Genomic DNA, 23,034 nt, shown 5'->3' on the forward strand with positions numbered 1-23,034 from the left:
AGAAACTGTGTAACATTTTTAGCAATTTCCTTTGCAAGAAGAAAAAAAAATTGAAGAAGTAGTTACAGTATATCCAGTGGCCTTAGTTCAAGATGGAAATAAAGAAAATTAGTATCACCTCCTTTGCTAGGTCACTGCAGAACGCTTTTTGGCATTCTAACAAGAGCACTTTGGTTGCCAGGAGACAATAAGTTAATTTTGGAAGGTAATGCCCTCCAAGCAAGTAATGCCAACATTCTAGATCAGAGTAAAATCTAATGCTCTTTAGCCAGAAGATTGCCTTTTAAAAGGATTTACCTCTCTACCTTACTGATAATAAACAAACTGCTGCTGCATTGTCTGTTGCTAGCAGAACAAAATCCTGAACAGTAAAATCTTAGGGTGCTGTTAGGTAATCAACATAAAAATAATGCTTCAGCAAGCTCATCTAGGTTAAGCCATCTGCTAACTATGCTGGTACATATGTCAAATGACAGAATGCCAAAACTCCTTTTCACGATCTTAAAATACAAGGGAGACCAATGAAATGTTACAGGGACAAATTCAAAACAAGTCCACAATTAATGTGTGGCATTAATTTCTGCATATGGGACATGGCAGCCAAAGGGTTTTGGGACACTAAACATTTACTGATGCTATTAAAGTCTACACACAAAGCCATGCTGACACCTCAGAGTGGAAATAGCAGCAGAGCAACATAAGAGACACAAGAAGCTGAATATCTGACGGTGGTGCCAACTATAGCAGTACAGAAGCATTTCTCTTCAGTCTAGCTGCAAAACTAAATCTTCATCTGTTCAAGCTCACGGTTGTCAGAGTTATGGAGAACTCATGGAAAATGAATATTTGAGACAGAAATCACTCATGGAATCGTTTGAGCTTTTTTGGGTGGAGATGGGATTCATAATTGTAGGGATTGGTCTGAACTGAAAATCTTCTGATTTGGGAGAATGGGTAAATACACAAATGGATTGCAATGGTCAGCACATAGTGAACTCTGACATTGAACAGTTTTGACATAGTTCAGGAGAGCTGCAATCAGTGACTCATGCAGTACCTGAGAAAGTTCAACTAAGTTAAGTCAATAAAATCTGACTGCTAAAATGATTGTAAACTGACAGTGGAACTACAGTATTTGCAGAGAAAAAACTAGTGAGGCCTCAGAGAAGAGCTGCAACAGTTATTTGAACATTAGAGAAAATGTCTTATAATGGCATAATTAAAGATTATAAGATAACTGAGGGGTGACTTGATTAAGGTACAAAAGTTCCAGAAAAATATCATCAGGTAGAAATACTCTCTTTCAGTCTAAAAAAATTACACCACAAACCCCAGCATCTGGGAATAAAAACCAAGCAAATCTGTAATCAGATGTAGAATCAGATCTTTATCAGTGTGCGTGATTAATTTGCAACAAAATGCTTTATGAAGTATGATATTTTGTGAAACACTCATAACAGGGCTTGTTAGAGAAGAATAGGGCTTGTTAGAGATGTAGATAAAATGGCTTAGCCTGTGGTGTCCAGAGGGGTGTGATCAGATTACTTGTGGTCTCTGAACATTGCACCATAAAATATTTTTAAAGGTGTTTGAGCTTCAGTTAAAAATTTATAATGGTCCACACATCCAGAAAGATTGAAAACTATCTGACAGAATGCTAAACTAAAGAAAGCACCAAATTCATAGTGAGGTAATATATTTTATTAAAAATAGGAAAGTACAGTTGTATCTATATTTAATGTATAGTTTAAAATATCTATTTTAACTTCAAAGTCTTGAAGTGTGAATCTAGTAATTACATTTTCATTCTTAAAACTGTTGAAATTTTCACAAATAATGTGGCAATTTTCAACATTAATTACAATGTAGTTTTTTAAGCTTCTGTTTTAAGGTACATCTTGTGTTTTAAACACATTAAAATAAATAAGAAAACATTAAATTTATATTTGTAATAGATTTGTGGGTTTTCAACTTCTGATTTTTGAATTAGTGTAATCATGGTGGCTATTCCAACATGAAAAAAAAAATTTTGCTTCTTGTTATTACAATGCCTTATTCCAGATAAGGCTTTTAGCCTAGAAATTACCAGTTCCAGACAAAGATTGCCACAGCAGCTAAATTGACAGCTTTGATAGAAGGGATGGAGTTTGATAGATAGCAGTGAGGCGATGCAGTGATGCTCCTTGCTCTGCTGGATGAAACAGGCCATAGGACTGTCCTGACTGTCCTGTATGAACTGGGGGGTGGGGGTGTGTGTGAGATCCAGGTATGAAGGTGGACTACAGCCTACAGGAAAGGCAATGTGAGTACTCTCCAGCATTTCTTTGTGGTGTGTGCATAACTGGTTTTGGGCCCAGACAGATGAATTATTTTACCTCAGGCACCCATCCTGAGTGTTGCTGTGTCAGATGTTTCAGGGCCTGCTCACAAGCATTGCTTGGATGCTGTTTGGGTTATGAATGTGCATGTTGTGTGACCACTTATACAAGAGTTGGAAGCCTACAAGGTTTTTAGGATGAATGAAGAGTCTAACACCCTTTACATTTCCTATCAAACAGTTTCCTTAATTTCAACTGTGGAATCTCCCCACTGTGAAACCTAGGGAAAATCAGTATTGAATATACAAGCACCTATTGTCCTTGTTCTACCTGAAGAGAGAAAACCTAGGAGAGCTGACAGAAATGGCTGAGCTTACGTGAAACTCTTATATTAGAGCAGCAGTGGATGATGGACTTCAGAGCAGCTTGCAAAGGATTTCGTTTTGAAATTGAGCTTGTCCTTATTTAGATGGAGGCTTTTAACTTGAGAAAGGGAAATCACATGGTAAGTGGTGCTACAAATTGTGCTCTTTCTGAAACAGTCCAATCCCAGGTTGCCAGTGCAGTCTCTTGGCTGGCTCAGCTATCATCAACTCTCACACTTGAATGAAAGCCCAGGACCTGTAGTACTGGAACAAATACTCATGATGTTCTGATCTTAAACGGATGTTATCTAAACCTCCTCCACTCCATTTTTCAACTCCTTCCTTTCCACATTGAATCTTCATCATTTTTCCAAATGTTACGGTTCTTATGGGCCATATGGTTCATGTTTGTAGGTGTAATACCAAAGATGATTTTCCCTGAGTTTTTTAGTACATTTTAGAACATTTTCATAATGCTAAATAAACCTAATAGGGCATAATTCCATCTTCCCTTTGAAGTCACTTTCAAGCATCTAAATGTTGGATTTATTTGGCCTTCCCTTCCCTATTGGGTGTTATATCCATAGCAATTTTTAGCTCCTTCCCTCTCTTTTTCTCATTCACTTCTTAGAGACCACTGTAGAACCAAAAAAAAAAAGTTTGAACATTCAGAACTGCTATTATTTATTTTGGTTTAATATTCAAGATGATAAATTCATATTTATCAGCAGATGAATGAGACCAAACTCACTTTCAGTCTAAGTGTTCTCTAGTTATTATTGGAGATTATATTTCTGTTCTCTAGTTATACTAGAGAGGAATTACTTGCCATGTCCTCTATGTTGGGCTAAAATCTGTTGCCTTTAAAATTGTTAGAAGTTTACATTTTACTTCAATAGAGGCAGGATATAATTCATTAATTACTGAAAATGAAATATTTAAAAGGAAGATTTTCCCTAGGAATGTAACACCAAAATACTGCCATGGAAATTAGGTGGAAGAGCAAGCCTGGAATATAAAAGAAGTTGTGGGTGCTGGGAGCTATAAGAGGAAAATTCTCTCCTTCACTCTAATATTGAATGATAATTTACAAAAAAGAGAAGAAATTGGGTCTTTTCCTGCAAAGGTGAAAATCAGAAAATCTATAGAAACTTGAATATCGGAAGAAAGTTTATTAGTAATACCCGAGTCATGTACTGTGGAGTATGAGAGTAGTTTTGCAATGGGAATGGTAATTTTTGGTAAGATGAAGTTGCCACTAACACAGTAACAAATCCTTATAGAAGGGATAATTTCATTATGATCTGCTAAATTTCACTCCTTTGACTCAACTGGATTTAAATTTCCACTTGACATTATTTTGTTCAAGTACTATCCAATATATTTAAATTAATAAAGAGCTACTTGGATCTTGGCCTTTCAGAAGAAAATAGCTACAATGCTTTTAAACAGTGAATCAAGACTTCATCAGCTAGAATGAAACAATATTAATTATCATTGCTTATTTTTTCATCTGCCTAACATAAAAATTGCATATTAAACAAGAGGATGGTAGGTAATATATAATGACCTGTTATTATATTAGGATGGCTATTGTTTTAGGTAGCAATAAACGTAATGAATAATTTTTTTATCATATTAATGTATTTAAAGAGATCTCTCCTGCTGATCTTCAATCTTGTACTAATCATTGTGTATCCAAGTAAAAGAATGTATTCTTTTCACAGTGTAAGTAGAGAATTTAAGAGACAAATCAGCTTGTTTTTACCTTCCACAGAAGGCTATTTGTTTTGCCTCATGCAGGGCTGGACATGTGCACTGAAGATGCTGTTTGCTTTTGCCTGATAATGCTGAGCTTCCAAGCAGAGAAAATTTACAGTTCTTATTTAAATTTGATACAATATCCAGTGTTGTTATTCAAGACAAATTTAGAAATATTGCTGACCCCAGTGTAAGACTTGTACAACCTGAGAGTACTTTGATCCAAATGTAAGCTGATACAGAGGAGTTTTGTAAGCCTGACAAGTGTAGGGTGTAGGGAAATTCCTGATTCCCAAATTCCAGCCTGATCATGGAATAATTAGTTTTATGATAGCCAAGGAGCTACAATAGCAATGAGCTATTATTTATTAGCAATAGATCTAATAAATCCCTTGATTTATATTAGAATTTTCTGCTAATGGTTGCAGCATTTGGAAATATTTTTTCCATTAGATTTCTCTGATGTCTCCTTAGAAGTCTATTGAAAATGAACTAATTCTTTAAGCTTTAAGAAAAAAATTGTACTTTACTCTGGGTTCTACTTGATTTTTGTATTTAGGGATATCACCAGAATTTTAATGTATAAAAAATAAAAACAGAGAAGCCATGAGGGTTTCAAGGAGTTATGATAATTATTGAAGATTCTTATAGACCTTAAAAAAAAAGTGACTAAGTTTGGTAGAGGAACTGAAGACAATGTGCTGCCAGCTGCAGTATATCAAAACTAGTGAGCTATGGATAGCTCTTTAGAAAATTCTGGGATTTTTTTGTCATGGGACTCTGAGCAGAAGGTCAGAAACAGCAACACTTATTTGTCTACAGCACAAAACGTATTTGTAAATTTTACATTGTACTATTAGGTATTATGACAAAGGCAAATGCCTGTCAGTCACAGAAACACACACACATCTGTCCCACTGCTCTCAGTGCAGTTCTCTAGGGTTTACAGTGGGATGGGTAGGGTGCAGGTGCTGTACAAGCAGGATTAACTCACAGGAATATCAGACATTAGGCCTTATTTCTTCTCATTACTTGGGCATCTAAGGGAGCCATGTTGGTATAATGAGAGCAAAGACTCTAGATAATTTTAATGTGCTTAAGTATCTTCATTCCAGAATAATCTATTTAGTTTTATTATGGATAGAGTATGCAATTTAGTTGATAATAGCAGCACTGAGCCTTGAAATTAAGCAACACAGCTAAAGAAGAGCTGTGTGGCAAAATGTGTTTCATGTCTGTAATTACAGACTTCAAAAACTCTCTCTTCCCTTGAAATCTCTTATAGATTGCCATCTAAAGGGAAATTTCTAAAACTGAGTTGAATACTGGGTATTTTCAAAACTCGTGGGAGAATCACAGTAATGTAAGAAACATTAACTCTAAGATTGTTGTAGTTATAATTCTTTTGCAAGAATCACCTTTTTCCCCAGCAAGGTAGCAGTGATCATGATGCATCCTCTAGAAAGATATTCAAATGTTTCTCAGTGCACATCACCTGCAGCTCAAGGTCTAATTACTCATTTTCACTATCTTCTTGTAATAGCATTTCTGTTTTGCAGAAGGCTGAAGATGAGTCATGGAGGAATTGTCTTCCACTCATGTTAGCATCCATTCACACAGCTGCTTAAAAGGATTTTATCATGCTTATTGACTAGGATGGCTCAAAACCTTGGATTCTGCAAAATGTACCCATATGAAAATCTTCATGCACATAAGCAGCTTCACTTGAACAGTGACTGTCATTCAGCAGTTACAGAGCTGAGTTCATGACTCTGAAACTTTTTAGTCCTATAAAGTTGATAGTTATTTCTCTGGTGTTGGTAGCTATGACTTCAGCATGACTGAGGAGGAGCAAAGCATAAATCTAGGCTTTCAAAGCTGAATTCTACAGCACTTTAATTCTTTCAAATACAAAAACCAGCAAAATATTTCCTGATGTGTTTTGATGTCAGAATATCATATTTTCCTCTGGTCATTAATCAGGAGTGTAGTGACATCTTGGAGAAGCAGTAGGAAGGAATCTGCTGCCTCCTGCCCACTCCTTCAGTGAAGGTGTTCTGAAGCCAAATACAATATTTAATTTCTATTTATGTATTCCCTCACAACTGGGAAGTTGTTCTTAGATCTGTGGGAGGAAACAGATATTTTGTGACATACACATATTTGAGAAAAGCCATGAGAGTCTATTATTTCTATATAGTGAGCACAGACACAACCAGAAATGGGACTTAAATCCTGTAATGTATCCTCAGGCCAGTTCTTTTTAGGGATGTATATGTCAGAAACATGTGACAGTAGGTAGTTGAGATGACAGTAGGGAGTTGAGATGAAATGCTGTGTTGCAGTTGTCTCTGTTATTCAGTGCTAGTTTGGCTTGCAGTGTGTCTGTGCAGGCACTTGAGATGACAGTCATGGGAGTACAGCTGTTCTTCTTGAAGGGACAGCTCATCTGGAGAAGACATGCTCTGAGCTGGAGCAGAGCCTCAACAGTGAGCTCAGCTGGATGCTAGCTGCCTTCTTGCTGTTCAAAGACCTTCTAAAGGTCAGACATACTGGGAGGTGCAGCACAGGGACACAGATGTCTGAATGAGCTCAGCCAGGCTTCAGCTTGGAGTATTAGCTGGAGTTCAGGGCTGGCCCTTGTAGACATCCCAACAGAGCATCCACTAGTGACAAACCTGGAGCTCAGAGAGGGACAAGAAAAAAGGTTCCTTGAGGGAAAGGAGACAATTTTTTTGGGGGGCACTTCACTTTTTAGCTTAACAGTGATGTGTTAATGCTTGGAACGGGCTTGAGGCAGCACTGTGGCCCCAGTCAGTGTTCTGGGAAACAAAAACCCACGCTCTCCATGTGACTCTGTGACATATCTGGGCTTGAGTGTTACTCATGCACATCTGTCCTATGTCCTGAACTCCTGAAGCCACCCTGGCAGCCACCCTATATGGCTAAAAAGTGAAAGATTCTTAAGGAGACAAGAATTCTACAGCAAATGAGGGAAAGGGTTTTCTGGTTGTATTGGTTGTGGATGAGGATGAAGGTAGAGTTTTTTGTAACTAAAATGATTTAGAATAACTACGTTTGTTCTTTTTGAGCACAGTATATTGTCTGACAAAGCCAATTTGGCTTCTGTGTAGAGGTTGTGTGGGAGACCTTTTCATTTACCCACTGATATTTGATGGCATTAGATGGCCTTCAGACACAATTGTCACTGATTTGCCTGTGTATTTTGGAGAAAGTACCAGATGAGCAGTGAGACTCTGTGGTGTGTAGCTATTATGTATTTGCCTTGCTGCGTGAGCACTGCCAAGGTTTTTTTCAGGACTTTCAATAAATCCCTAGGGTATGTTATAAAAAACTTCTATATGGACCCATTAGTAATTCCCAGACAATGTCCAATGAGGGAGAACCCTAGGATTTCTTAAAATTAAAATACTGCACTGAGGATTGGATGAAATATTGTAAAAAACATTTGGAATATTATCAATAATTTTATGATACAGACCACTTGATGATACAGACTACTGACATATTTCTTTTTTTCCTATGAAAAAACATTTCCTATTTTCATATAATAATTGAATACAATATGTAAATTTGGTCCTTTATTGTGTGTTTAGAACTGGCTGTGTAGTTTCCATCCCTAGCAGGTGTCCAGCAGGTCCCTATCTGCCATAAACAAAAACATATAGCTTATACCTGAGGTGTGGTTTAGAAACTGAGACATATTTCCCTGTAAAGTTCATTTTTTCCATGAGTTAGCTACAGCTTCCTCATTATCTCCTGTTTCTATAACCTTTTTTGCCTCTTTACTCTGTCTCCATTCCAGAGGGTTTTTTTGAGTATAACCTGTTGAGACCCTTTCCTCAGATTCAGAAACAGCTGCTTCACAAATTAGTAATTGTCACAACTCTTACTGAGAAGTTTTTGGGCATCAGAAAAAGGCTGTCCCACTCATTGTTGACATGCAAACCATAGAGTATTGCAATTAAAAGCTTCCTCACTGTGGAAAAGAAAAACTTCTCTCCTGTGGAAAATGCTGTGTGTGCAGCAGGCAGGCTAACAAGGAAAATTACGCATGTTAGGAATTTTGCCCACTTTAGTTGAGACTGGGCAAAGAAAATTTTGGATTGGATAGCAGATGATGTGTAAGATGTAATTTCTTCTTTTGTTTAAGGAAAAATAAATCCCAATAGCCTATCAGTTCCAGACTAGTCTCAGAAAAAGGTCTAAGGACTTTCATGTGTTCTGCAATGAATTACATTTTTATGTTCAAATCGATTGAACATTAAGAAGGAAAAAAACCCATATGTCAGAAATGTCAGTTTCTATTTAAGAAAGCTTCATCACAGTTGTTACAATTCTATTACTCCCCTGCATGCCAAATCAATCATAAGAGCTTGAAAAAAAACCAGTCAAACAGGCATTCTTAAAAGATAGTTCTTGTTTGAATTAGTGTCCAAGATCTTTCAAATGGCAAAGCCCACATTAGGATTTTTCTAAATTTCTGTTCATGAGGCTCTCTTGTGTTAGATTTAAGTAGGCTACATGCAATAGCTTTTTATTTTTGTAAAGTACTATGGAACCAGTCAGAGCCAGACAATATAATTAGTATTTCTTATTCCCTGGACTGTCCCAGTAAGGCTGTTACTAACTTTGATAACGATAACATCATGGAGAGTGACTCAGATACACTTTCAGATAATTCTCCATTGAAATTGGATGCATAATTTCGATTATAAAAAAGGCAGATAATTAAAGGCTCTGATTTTATTTAAAATATTTAAGCCTTGTTAACTCTTTCAGATAACTTTACATAAATAATAAAATGAAACTGAAGTGTAGAAGTTTAGTTGCTGGATATCAATTATAAAATGATTAATTTTTCACTAAGATGCTAATGTGAGCTTTAAGAAGCAGCTTAAGTAGGAGGCAGGATGGGAAATTTGACCAATACTCTGGCAGAGAAGTGTGAAGACAGAAGGCAGTGTCCCTTACAGAGGGAGTTTGGGTAGGAATGCAGATGGGTTTCTTCCTTGAGACAGATACTGTGCTCATGATTGAAAGCTCTGCTCTTTCAGATATTTGTCTGTCTCATGGCACTAACAGTGTGGTGTCTGCCAAAGCTCATCCATGTGGTGAAATTTAACCACATAAGGATGGCATTCATGGAAGATGGCACATGGCTCTTGTCATCAGCTGGCTTCTGGAAAATGTGAATAATGGGGTTTGCGGTTTTAGGAAAAAAAAATTCTACCTTTTCCTAGGAATTAGATTTCCAACTCTGAAGTATTTGTCTCTTTATCTACAGAGAATTTTCTGGAAAAGTCTAATGCTATTATTTCAAAAATTTAGCCTTATATTCAGGGATTCAATAAACTTGTCTTTCAATGCTCTTGTCTGACACAGAAATTGTGCCTAGATCTAGAGTCTCCCTGAGGTTCAGTGCGAAGTTTCCTGGACTAGGATTTAAGTGAGTTAATACTTAAATACTCAAATACTGAATGTGGTCTACCTATGAGATGGGTCTCCTTGATAAGTAAATTAAGCCCTCTATATTGCAATTCTGCTCAAGATGGTGAACAGAAAGGTTAGATAACTATGTCAGAGCCATTAGGGACTTAAAAACATAGCAACAGGCAGACTAGGCTTAAACAAAAGACTTGGGTCCCAAGAGTAATGGCCATTTCTGAAAATGCAACCTCACACAGTTGTGGTAGAAGGCGAGGTTGAAAAAAGCAGCCTGAGACTGTAGAACAAGAGGTTGTCCCCACAAAACCACCAGAGGGAGAGGAAGCTATTATGAGAACTATTGTCTCAGATCTTAAAATTAGGAATTTTTATTTGCAGCTACAACAGGTTGCTTCTCTGTTCAAAAAATTTGCTGAAAGATGAGAAAACTCACAATCTTTTGTTTTTTCTTTCTGTCACTGATGCTTCATGCCTAGTGAATGTAGCTCTCTGCAGTGAAATTACTCACATATCTGTAGATTGCTTTGTAAGGGGGTCATCCTTCTGACTAAGTTCCTTTGAACACTAATGACCAAAGAATGTTGTGTTTCAACATGTTTCTTTTCTTCTTTTCTTCTTTTCTTCTTTTCTTCTTTTCTTCTTTTCTTCTTTTCTTCTTTTCTTTTATAGAAACACAGAATTGCTAAGGTTGGAAAAGACATCCATGACTGGGTCCAGCCATTACCCCAACACTACTCTATTTATGGTTAAACCATATCCCCAGGTGTCACATCCACAGATCTTCTGGCCATTTCCAGGGCTGGTGATTCCCTCAGTTCCCTGGGCAGCCTGTTTGAATGCTTAACCACTCTTTCAGTGAGGAAATTTTTCCTAATATTCAATCTTAACCTCTGCTGGAGCAACTTGAGGCCTTGTCTTTTCACTTGTTACCTGGGACAAGTGACCAACCCTGACCTTGGTACAAACTCCTCTCAAGTGTTTGTAGAGAGCAATAAGGTTCCCCTTGAACCTCCTTTTCTCCAGGCTGAACACCCACAGCTTCCTCAGCCACTCACCGTAGGATTTATGCTCCAGAGCCTTCCCCAGCTCCATTGCCCTTCTCTAGATTTGCTCCAGCCCTTCAATGTCCTTCTTGCAGAGAGGGGTCCAGAAATGAACACAGTTCAGGTGTGGCCTCACCAGTGCTGAGTACAGGGGACAATCACTGCCCTGGTCCTGCTGGCCACACCGCTGCTGACACAGGCCAGGGTGCCATTGGCCTTCTTGGCCATCTGGGCACATCTGGCTCATGTTCAGCTGCTGTCAGCCCGAGGTCCTTTTCTGCTGGGCAGCTTTCAGCCAGTCAAGATGATGTGTTTCATTGCCATCCCTGGTACCAAAGCCAGGCTGATGGGCCTGTAGTTCCCTGGCTCCTCCTTCTGAACCATCTTGTAAATGCGTGTCCCATTTGCTAAATTGCAGAAAATGGGGCCTCTCAGTTAGCCAGGACTGCTGGTTAATTATGGAAGGTGGCCCAATGAGCACTTCCACCAACTCTTTCAGTACCTTTGGGTGGATCCCATCTGTCCCCATGAGCTTGTGTGGGTCTAAGTGGTGTAGCAGGTTGTTGATTCATAATCCCTTTGGATTTTGGATTATGGGGTCTTCATTGTGCTTCCTCTGCCTGTTACTAGCTCTGGGGGCTGGGTGCCCCAAGGGCACTCAGTTCTACTGAACCAAAGAGGACATTATGTACATCAGCCATTTTCTCATCCTTTGTCATGTTTCCCTCTGCATCCAGTAAAGGCTGAAGAGTCTCCTTAGACCTCCTTGAGTTACTGATTCATAGAAAATTTTTGTTATCTTTTTTGGCAGCAGACAAAGTTCTAGCTGAGCTTTCTCCCTTCTATTTTTTCCCCTTCATAACATCACAACATCCTTGAAATCCTTCCAAGTTGCCTGCCCCTTCTTCCAAAATTGATACAAATGAATATTCCAACAAAAAAATAGACCAAATCTGCCTCATCAGCTATAATGCAAATAGGTCAGGCAGAAGTATCCTTCTTATAGCCAAGGAAAACCGCTTCCTCTGCCTAGCCTTTATGGATGTTATATTTTCTTTTTTGAGGTGGTCCTTTCTAATAAGTATATATGTACCACTTCCCCTTCCTTTGCTAGTAAGCCTATGTAAATGTTTCTTATAGAGCAGAGGCAGCTCTCCAGGATCTATAAAGAGGCATATTTTAAAAAAGCATATATTAGCTGATCAAAGCTCTGAAAGGATTTTTGTTGATCTGAGGGACAAATGGGTTGGAGATGGCCAAGAATGCCTTCATGTGTTACTGCAAATGATTTATGAACCCTGGGTTTTCATGGCATGTTAAAAATTCATATGAACATTAGATTTAAAATTTAATTATGTGAACTAGCTGAAGCACTTCTTCAGCCCTGTAATTGGGCAGATATATAGCATTATACACAGCAGGGGAGACTTGGGACTTGTGTCCAGATCATCAGATGTATTATGTAGTTTACTCTCATTGATGAAGTCTAAATTTGGTACTTGAATAACTTGATATGTCCCTTTAGTAATCCAAATGCAGAATATGTCAATAATTTATATTTACTCTTAGCCTGATTTTGCTAAATTTCTTTAGACATATTTGGATTAGTAGACAGTAATAACTTACTTAACTTGAAAGTACTACTAAATGTAGTACTTCTTTGCAGGAAAAAATATAAACCAGTTACCTTGCACTTAATTTTCTTCTTTATTCAAATCACATTTGAATAAAGAAGAAAATAATCTCCTTTGAGGAAACAAGGGCAATCAGTGAAGCAGCAGAACACTGACATGCACTGACCAACCTTTCTGGCAGCAAGAATCAGCCTGTTCAATGTAGCTTCCTTTATGAAGACATCATATAGGCTACAGTGTTGATTAGAAGGACCTCACTGTTGGTGAGAATCTTGTCCCTTTCTCTCCTTGTCTTTCTGTGTCCTAGTGGCAACCTTGGACTAGGAATGTACAGTCTGCTCTCTGGAGACCAGGGATCTCCTATCATGATAATTGTCACTAAGAGTGGAGAAGGTTACATGAAGAACATGCCTGCTCCTGACCAACAAGTGGTTTGTGTTTCAGACCAACAGTTTTTCTCTGATTGAGGCAAAGTCTTTCAAAACTTGCCACCTCTCCTCCTCAGAGTAGACAAACAGATAACTATTTCTGAAATACATATTTTTTTCCTTTAGACCCCTGAAAATTCTCAATAGTAAAAGTAATAACAATAAACCTGTGGGGCTTGAGGTATAACACAGAAATATGTTTCCTTTCCCTGTGTACAGTCACTTCAGAAATACCTGCTGCCTGAACTGGGACCAGCCAGCCAGTCCTTTTTGAGTAAGGTCTGTGCAGAACAGAATGTAAAGTTTGCATCAACCTTGAGTGATCCTTTGATCTTAACAGCTGTATGTCCTGAATGCACACCAGCATGAGTTCTGAAAGGGTTTGTTTATATGATCTTCCTCCATCAGAGCATGAACTCTTCCTCAATCACCCTTCTCACAACACTCCTGAATAAGGTCATTAATACTCATGGAAAGGTTTCAGAGTCTTGAGGATATGTTTAAAAGGTGTGACACAACCTAGCTTTCTGCCATAATGCAGAATTCAGCTCCTGCATCCTGGGGTAGTGGGCCTTTTGGGCTGAGGTGTTCACTAAACTGATCTCCAGGCTCAGATAAGAGGTTGAAATGTGAGAGCTGAGCTAAATAGACATGGCAGAATCATGGGATTTCTGACTGATCTGGACCTCTTGTACTACTCATATGCTTGAAGAATGATTCAGATGCTTAGATGATGAGTATGGGTTGAGAGTCTGTGTAGAACAGAAAAATACAGTTAAATGAACAAGTAAGACACATGTACAAAGCAAAAACATTTCATTTGTAACAATACCAAACAGAAACTAGGGAAAATATCATGTCTATTGGAGAAGAGCACTGAGAATTTCTGATAAATGTTTGTTTCTATTATTAAAATATGATCTACAAATAGATATAATATAAATCAAACTGTGGAGTAATACAAGTAAGACAAGAACTAATGCTGCAAAATAGTATTAAACTCCAACAAATTATATGTTTCCAAAAATATTTTATGTTCATGTCTATATAGTACCAAGGAAAGCCAGTCACATTTCTAGTTGGTCTGATTGTAAGTATTTATCAAAGCAGCACAAGAATCTCAAGGTGCTCTTCATATTAGTAGCAAGTGCAAATTTGGGAACAGAGTGTAGTCTTGTGATTCTTACTCTGAATCAATCAACCAAAAAGAACACTTTTTTTTAAAGTTAAGACACTTAAATACTATATTTTGCCATCTGATCTGCTTTCTGAACTCCAGTCTAAATAGGTCTCATATTGACTTAAGGAATATCTACACATTCACTCAGATGAAGACAGTAAGGTTCAGTGCAGTGGTCTAAGTCTAGATTTCAGTGCCATTTGTGATGACCCAAGGAATCCTGCCAGGCTTCCACACTTCTGCAGAAAAGCACAGGTTTTGTACAGTTCCTACATAGTATTTTTTGGTCTTGTGGGGATATTTCAGACGCACAGTCCCCTCTCTATGGCCATCTAAGCAGAGATACCTTCATCTGTGAGGAAGTACTTGTGACTTACGTTATATAATTAAACATACTTTCAAACAGATGGCTCAGCAGCATCCATTTGTCTGATTTAGTGGGAATTGTATATGTTGTCTAAGTGCAGATATGTGGTTAGCAAGCTCTAAAATCTTTACTGTGGATGCAGAACTAGTGCACAGCTATGTGACAAGTGTGATTGGCAGTGGCTAAACTGCTAGAAGGCAAACAGCTTGCTGTGTAAGCATATCCAGAGAAGGTAAAGAAGTTCACTGCTCGCTGTCCCTCTGAATGCAATAACATTCAGCATCCTGGCCCTTACCAAACATTTCCCTTCAGGTCTTCATTGCAATTCCTGTCAAAATACAGAGATGCCAACCTAAAGTCAACTTGTGCTCAAGAGCATTTTACACAGCTTTTCTATTTGAAGATTTTGGGAGGACTGCATTTCAACCACATCTTTTTACTCCTTATGCCAGGTGCTTTTCCTGCCACTGGTTGTTCTCTTGAGGCCTAAATGCTCCAAGTAAGATCAATAGAGGAACATGTTCATTTCTCCCTGCTGGCAACAACAGTATGCTTCCAAAGGAGAAATCTGAATATTCTTGGAAAGTAAGCTCTATGGGTAAGTCTAAAATGGCTAACCATTTCAAAGTCTGCTAAAATTCTGTTGTGTGTTTTGGGTGTTCTTACTGGTATTAGGATCCTTCAGAGGCACAAGAAAAGTGAACCTACAGCTTTAGTGAACTAAAGAAGGTATATTTTCAAGATAAGAAATTAAATTCAGAAAGACAGTTTATTATAAAAAGTCAAAAAAAAGCTTTGCCAACAATTAAGTAAAAGCCTCTGTTAAAGACCTAGCTGGAAATTACAGGCAGCTCCCTTCAAAATGGAAATAGTTCCATAATAAAGAACCAGGATAGCAGCTCAATACTTCGTGTCCCTGTGAGTGCAGTGAAGACCCTGCTCAGCATGGGTCTTCTTGGGAAGTGAAGCTGAGGGAGCTAATGCCTGGAACAAGGATGAGAAATTTCCAGGTGAGGTAGTGTTCTTTTGTGCCTGGAACTGCAATGGAGTGCACCAGCAGTTCAGCAGCCTTGTCACGATTTTCCTCAAGATTTTTCTCCTTTCTGGAGAAGGAAAAGGAAAGTTATTAAAAAGTTTTAGATATGGAAAGAGAGTAAGGTTCTCAGGACCTAATAATTTACTTAATTCCTATCCAGAGCATAGCCTAGGGGTGCTTTTACAACCTGCAGTTGCTGCATATCTGCAATTCTGTGGCCTGGGGAGGGAGCACAGGGATTTAGAGTTAGAGATGGCCTTTGAGAAACATCTTTGAGGTGTGGTCTCCAGAATGCCACATCAGTGTTTTTCAGCTCCCACTTCCACTTCCACTTGCATTTCTGAATGTGAGTTTCCTCTTGCTCATAGGAGGGTGCAGAAAGATTCTGGAATGAAGTGGTTAAAGTAGAAGTTTTTGGTGAGATTATGATAAACATGGATAGAGATTTGCTCTAGAGATCCCATCCCCCTGTGTGGACACCCATAACTATAATAGGAGTTCTTCCCAGATCTTAAGAAGCTCCTACTTCTTATTGAGCTAATTGTTATAGGGTTAAGAAAAAGGCACTTTTTTTGGTAAGTCTGTTCTTCTGGACTGAGAGGACTCTGCAACTCTGCATCACATGTTCTTTGCTTGGATTTATTTTTAGTAATGTTCTCTTCATTTTATGGTTTTTGGGTTTTTTTCCAAATATCTTTCCATAAAACTAAATTAAACTAAAAGAGAAGGGAGAGAAAATCAGTTTGCAATGAGGCATAAGACACTTCACTTTGTTACTCTAGTGTAAAAATGGGCAAAGGTCCTGGAATATAATAGATCTATGAGCCATCTCTAAGTGCTTCCAAAAGAATTCCTTTCCATCAATCTATTTTTAAATACAAAAGAATAGAAGAAACATTTTCAGCATTTCACTGGATTGAGTATGCAAGAGGAATACCATGGGAATAAGTTTAGAAACACTGAGAACTCAAATTCAGAGTCTTTGATGTTAACAGCTTTTCTTGCCAGGACAGAATATTTTTCTCTATTTAGGGTAGAAATTCTCACTGTTACACATATGCAGCAAAAGAGAATTTTCCTAGTTCTGATGCAGGTTAGACAAGAAGGTCTTACTGGAGCATATCGCATGTGGTTTTTGCTTCTTAGTGATCAGAAGAATTGAGTTAGCCTAATCTCCCTGCCACCTCCTCTTCCCCCCATGAAATGGGCTGGTGGACAAGAAACCAGAGTTCTGTGCTTTGGGTCAAGATGAGTACTTTGGGCTGTTTGGTCCTGAGAGTTATAGGATTGGGTCTGCATGGGAAGAAAAGGAGCCTCAGGCACTATGGAGAAAAGTCAGAGGACTACAGCCCCCAGAAAAACAATTTCTGCTTGGAGCTTAGGGTGCCAGAGAGCTGACATATTCCCAGCAGCTCAGGTACCTCGTTCAGCAAAAGAATAATAAAAGTCCTATTCTAAGCTCGTCTTCCAGCTGAAGAAAGGAAAAGATAAGAAAGATGCACATGGTCTTGCTGTGATGGATCTTGGTCTGCTGTCACTATGAGGAGACTGTGGACATGCCATTCTTCAATACTGCCCATGTGGCGCTGCCTCTTAATGGTGTGTGACCCATTCCATGGAGGGACTGATGGGAGGCTCACTTACTGTATTTCTTTCTGTCTGGTACAATAGAGTGGCTTTAGCAACATTTGAAAACATTTTTTGATGTTTCTGTTTTTACAGTGTTTGTGTTTCTTGTTCAATACACCAAAATCACATGAGAACTGAATCACATTCACCCATTTCCAAACTGTGTGAGAATCCGCACAGTATGAGAAATTAATAGCAGTTGTATCTTTCAAGCTCAGTAAATCAGGCATTAGAAGAACAAACTTTTTTCAAATTCTGACTAGATTTGTAATGCACCTGGTAAATGTCTGCCCTTTCAGAAACACAATTTCACTTCTGCTGAAGTAAGCATTAAGAATATTAATGCAGGTCAAGTAGTTTATTGTTTGTATGAGCAACACCATAAGTAACCCACAATGAATGTAAAACGAATAATGAGTAGCTGCCATTGTATGATTTAAGATTCTTTAAACAGAAGACAAGGCAGTAAGAAAATCAAAGAAAAAAGTTCCCAAAAAGACAAAGGAAAGCAATGTTACAGCTGAGTTCCCTTTTTCACTTTTGCTGTGACACTGGTGGGAGAGCAACTGTGGGGGTGAGTGGAGCCCCAGATAAAGGCTTAGGAAAGCTCTAAAATGTGTTGAGAACAAAGAAGCCCTGAATCTCTGCAAGAACATTTTTGAGCTTAAAGAGCTGAATCTGAAGGAAGAGTACTGTCTCCAGTTTCCCACATCTCCTGGGACAGCTGGTCAAAAGCCTGGTAAGACCCTGTTAACAGAGTGCAGAGTCACATTTGGCACCACACACAAATCCTTTCTCTGAACAATGTGCACCACACTGTTCTAGTCTGTTTTAAGCTGTTTCTAAATTGAATAACTAAAGCAGTCTGGGACAGGGTCAGTGTCTAGAAAGCTAAAGTGAACTCTGCTTTATTCATGGACTTCATTTGTGTTTTTGGACAAGTAATTTGATCTTCTGTGACACAATGATTGTTATTAACTTAATAGAGGAAGCAAAGTCTATGATTTCTGAAGAGATGTAGAAACATTAGGAGCCTGTAGCTTCCTTGACCCAGGAATGGACAAGAATCTCTTTTGTGCAAGTATACTATTCACTTTCTGTTTTCCCTCTTTTACCTTTACTTATCTCTAAAGCTGAATTTCAGGTCATACTGGAGACAATCAGTGAACTGAATTTTTATTATATGCTTCAATTGAGATCAAAATGTCAAAACACTATAGAAAAGTATCTTTATTTTTAGCCACAGAGAGGAAATGCATATACTTGAAAAGTCTGTCCTTGTGAAATGTCTGTAGCACTTTTGCAGAGGCAAGAAATGCAAGTACTAAGTGCTTTGTCCTGAAAAGACACTTCCATTGAATAATAATTAGTCCTTGTAAGGTAAATAAACCCAACCCTCTTTCTCTGCATGCCAAATAAGGTCCTCATGACTTCAGGATGCTGGGAGGCAACTCAGGGTCCAACAATATGCCACCTTAACCTCTATAGCTTGTGCCTGTCAGCAATCCTGAAAGACCTGTGTTCCTCTATCTCCAACTTGCTTATGTGCAAAATTATGTCACATTGTCCTGTTTTGCATTGTAATTTTATTAGCAAATACTTTGTCCCTTTGCTACCACAAAAACCCCAGTGGCTTCCTGCTGCTGAAAACTGACAAGACAACTGACACAAAACAAGAAAGTGGAAGGTTTATATCAAAATGTAACCCAACAAATTAATTGTATCAGAACAAGATGTTCCCAGTCTGATTTATAAAGATAGCAGTCTGTGTTCATATTTCTTCCAAAATTTTGGCTTAAGTAAGCTAAAATATTTATGAAGTATGACTTACCAAGGTACAGATTTTACCAATCCCTACTGTCTCTTTGCAGCTTTTTAAGCTGATACATTTGGTCCATCTATAGGTCTGGGATTTGGAGTTCTGCTGGCTGGAGAATGGTCTGTGGATCTATTGGGCAAGATAGGATGTAGTAAAAAGGACAGTACTGGCACATTAAGGGACCCTGCAATTTTATGTGCATTTCTATCATTGCTTTTCATAATAATTATTTTTCAGCTAATTTTTCTGCAATACCACTACAACTGTATCTCACTTTAGTCTCTGAAAGTGAAACAAGAAAGGAATTTCCCTCTTTCGGGGTCAGTTCTGCTTGCTTTACCTCTTGCAACAACTGTACTGAAATCACAAAGAAATAACAAAGGCTCTTTCTAGTGAGGTGAACATGAGTTGTCCTGCAAAGCTTGGTTGTACTTAAGTATTAAATAATAGTGCTTAGCACTTGTGCAACTTAATGCCTTATAATCTTCAAAGCACTTTACAAATCTTAACTAGTTAATCCTCACAGCAGCTCTGCATGGTAGGCTGTGAAGGTCACACATTAAAAATCTCCCATGATACAAGCCTGACTGCATAGTAAGCCTATGGGAAAAAATATCTGCACACTTATGTTCCTGAAGTCATGAGTGTTTAATTTTACTGGACTGTAATGGCTTACTTCCAGTATGTAAGTACTGGCTTACTTTCAGTAAATTTGTTTGCTTTCTTATCCCACTCAAATCCATTATACCCTGCAGCATGTCTCAGCACACAATACTATCAAAATTTTGAGGATATTTTTTATTTTTAAAACTCCTGGAAGCAAATGAGAAGCAGAGGATATGAATTTTATTTAAGAAATCAAGTTTCTATTTCCAGTGATTGAAAAGACCATGTATGGGAAAGGGTCAGAAAGTCCCTAAAGACTGAAGCACTCAGGACAGTAACTACCATTTTTAGCAACTTCTTTTGAAAATTTGACTTTTGTGATATTGAGATTGCCAGGCAAACAAAATATGCTTATACTCAATTTCATTGGGAAACTTACGCCTTTAGAGACCCTATTTCATTTGAGAAATAGCTTGGTTTTTCTAGCTCGAATTTTCTTTGGATTTTCATGTTCCAGAAAAAAAAAATCAACTAGTTGCTGCTAAAAAATATTATTTCTTTGGCCTTTTCAGGTGTAAAAAGTCCCACGAAGTGGAGCTACTGCTTTTAGTTCACTGTAGTACCATCACAAACACCACTGCTTCCATCTGTTGTTAGTTCTGGTGGAAAACTTTTTAAAACAAAATTAGAGTAACATTATAATTCCACGTGAAGACCAAATTCACCAACCAAAAGTGTAAGTCATTAGGTCATGGCTACCTCTCAAGCATCTGCATAGAGAATAAGCCTCTCAAAGGTTTATTCTTTGTGCTACTTATTGTAGAGAGGAAACAAAGTCTTTGACCGACGAGGACTTCTTCCAATGGAAGCAGACATAAAAGTAGAGTTTTTGTCACAAGTTTAAAAAAAACCCATCAGTTTTCCAGAATGTCTACTGAGACACTGCAGCCTCATTTATAAATACAGCATGATCCTTCCCCTCCAAGGCACCAGGCAACTTAATGCCTCCTTTTGCTTTCAAGTACAACTGTCTCTTTGTAAAGCTTGTAATTTGAGAGCTGATCCTTTGTAATAAGGAAGCTCTATGATATCATAAAGACTGACCTTGATTCCTTATTTTCCTACTGGTTCAACCTGGAAACTTTTATTTCCTTGGGTTTCCTTCTCTTTTTCCCCTTGCTTTGCTTCTTTACTTTTATTCCTTTTTTTTTCCCCCTAACCTTTGGAGAAAATCACAAATAACCTTTGAAGGAATAATTAGCATTTGCTGTAACTCTGTAGTCAAAACCTTTACCTGATTTACTGCAAAAAGTTATCTAAGGGTAAAGGTTTCAGGCAGACCAGGGAGAGAACAATCTTCAGATGAGGATGATAGGAATGAGCACAAAAGAGATGCTAGAAAGTAAAGGAATAAATGAATGGGAATGCAAGAGGCAACATAATTAGCCAGTCTTACATGCTTGCCACTACATAATTTCAGATGTTCCAAATGGAGCCTGGTATTCTGCAGACAAACTCATAATTAAGTACAGGGTTGCAATGCACAGGCACAAGAGGTCTGAATTAAGGTTTCATGGGCAGCCTTCTGGCTTTCCCAATGTTTGGTCACTTAATTTAATGACCTAAATCCTTTTTAATATAGAAAAAATTATTTTAATGAGGTATTTTAATTGTTTAGGGAGGAGGGGTTGCTACAGACTGCAGTTTATTATGTAATTGTAGATGCATAGTACTCCAAAGGGAAAGGTATTCTATTTTCATTCTTCCTAAATTTGTATGATGAGACCATGATGAGACCATAATAAATGTGGGGATTGGGTTGACCTTAATAAAACCTTAATAAAAATAAGGATTTGGTTTTTTTTTCCCTAAAGTGTATTAAGCTACATGACTAACATCTATTTTAAATGCATCAGAAGCAGGAAATCTGGAGAGACTCTATATGACTGATACATATTTGTAGTTTTAGGAACATCCAATAAAGATTAGGTGGTAAGGGAAAAGGCTTTGTGAATTCCCCACAGTAGAGTGTTATGAGTCTACGTCTTTTTCTTAGAAGGTTGAATTTGAGACAGTTCTTTCAAATGGAAGAGCTTTTAAAATAAGTAAATATTTATGTCAACAAATCACATAAGGTGGTATTCACATGAGTAATTTTACCTGAAGGAAGAATGAGGCATATATGGCGTCATCTTCCAAAAAAAGTGTCTGCAAGAGTCTGGGAATGGCACACCCTGATTTGTCTGCACCAGTTTAGCTGACTCTACATTACAGAATTAAATTAGCAGAACGTACATGAAGTATGGCATAACGGGGACAAGTCAACACAATGTTTGCAAAGGACATTCATGTCTTACAAATTAGTCAAAGCTCTTTGAAGGTGTTAAGAAGGTTAGTTGTTATCTAGCTGTTGAATTCCTTCATAATGGAGACCAAGAGTTTCATCATTACTCTGTGACTTTGGTACATTTTAGAGAACATTAGGTTTATGTGTTTCCAGTATGCTCATTCTCATCTTGTCCTTATAATCTGCCCCTGAATATTTTTGTCCAGGTAGGATTGTCAAAGTAAAGGGATTGCATGTTCTTGAGTAATTTTGTCAATCCTGAAAATCCCAACAATACACTCATGTTCCTCATAATCCTGTCTTCAGGTACATTAAAACTGATTTAAGCACAAGACTACCTGTAATGGGAAATGGTTCAATACATTCAGTACTTTGTGCAATGTTGTGCTGAGTTCCCTGCCTGTCATACTGGCTGGTATTGTTTCATTGCATTCTTCTTTATCTGTAATCTCTTATACATAATTTATAAGTTCTTGGGATGTGAGTATCTCTTCAGGTCATGTTTATAGTGCTAATTGTAGTGGGGTCCTGGTGCATGGCTGGGTTTTTTCATACTTGTGCAATAAACACCTGTAAGTATACGAAGTACAGAAACAATCTGCCATTTTTACACTGCTTTAACAGGAATGAGTGCGGGAGTAGGGGAAAAAATTATTCACTCTCAAGAGCCACGGGATGGGAAGACTTGCAGACAGGACCTAGTCACAAAGGTTAGCTTTGTGCTTAACCTTTAAATGAGCAAGGGCTAATCTTCCTTGGCCGCTTTGCCATCAGCAGCCAGCACGGCTCCCATCAACCTCGGTTTAGAGGAGCTCGGGGACTCTGCTGCTCCCCCCCAGCAATCCCCCACTGCCTTGACGGAGCATCCCCCTGCCACCATCATCTCTATCAGCACCACCCTCCTGGCACAAGCCGCCCAAGGGACGAGACGAGACCGTAAGGAGAAAGAGTTAACAGGGAATTGATAACCCGGCCCCTTTTTTGTCTTACCCCGCCTCCTCCCGTTTGCGGGGAAGTGAGGGATCAGGAGGC

The 23,034-nt window shown here is 38.3% G+C and overlaps 1 protein-coding gene across 2 annotated transcripts in view; it reads left to right on the top strand.

Annotated features, from left to right (window-relative positions):
* TRMT9B (tRNA methyltransferase 9B (putative)) overlaps positions 1–23,034 on the top strand; it is a 98,884-nt gene that overhangs the window by 56,873 nt on the left and 18,977 nt on the right. The window contains exon 1 of one of the 2 annotated variants that reach the window (XM_031055517.1): positions 15,018–15,163. The exons of the other annotated variant lie outside the window; for it this stretch is intronic. The gene's annotated coding sequence lies outside the window, so the exon portion shown is untranslated. Of the gene's footprint in view, positions 1–15,017; positions 15,164–23,034 lie in introns of those variants that run through there. 2 annotated transcript variants of the gene reach the window in all.

This window comes from Geospiza fortis, unplaced genomic scaffold, assembly GCF_000277835.1.
Source record: "Geospiza fortis unplaced genomic scaffold, GeoFor_1.0 scaffold40, whole genome shotgun sequence".
NCBI classification, from domain to species: domain Eukaryota; kingdom Metazoa; phylum Chordata; class Aves; order Passeriformes; family Thraupidae; genus Geospiza; species Geospiza fortis.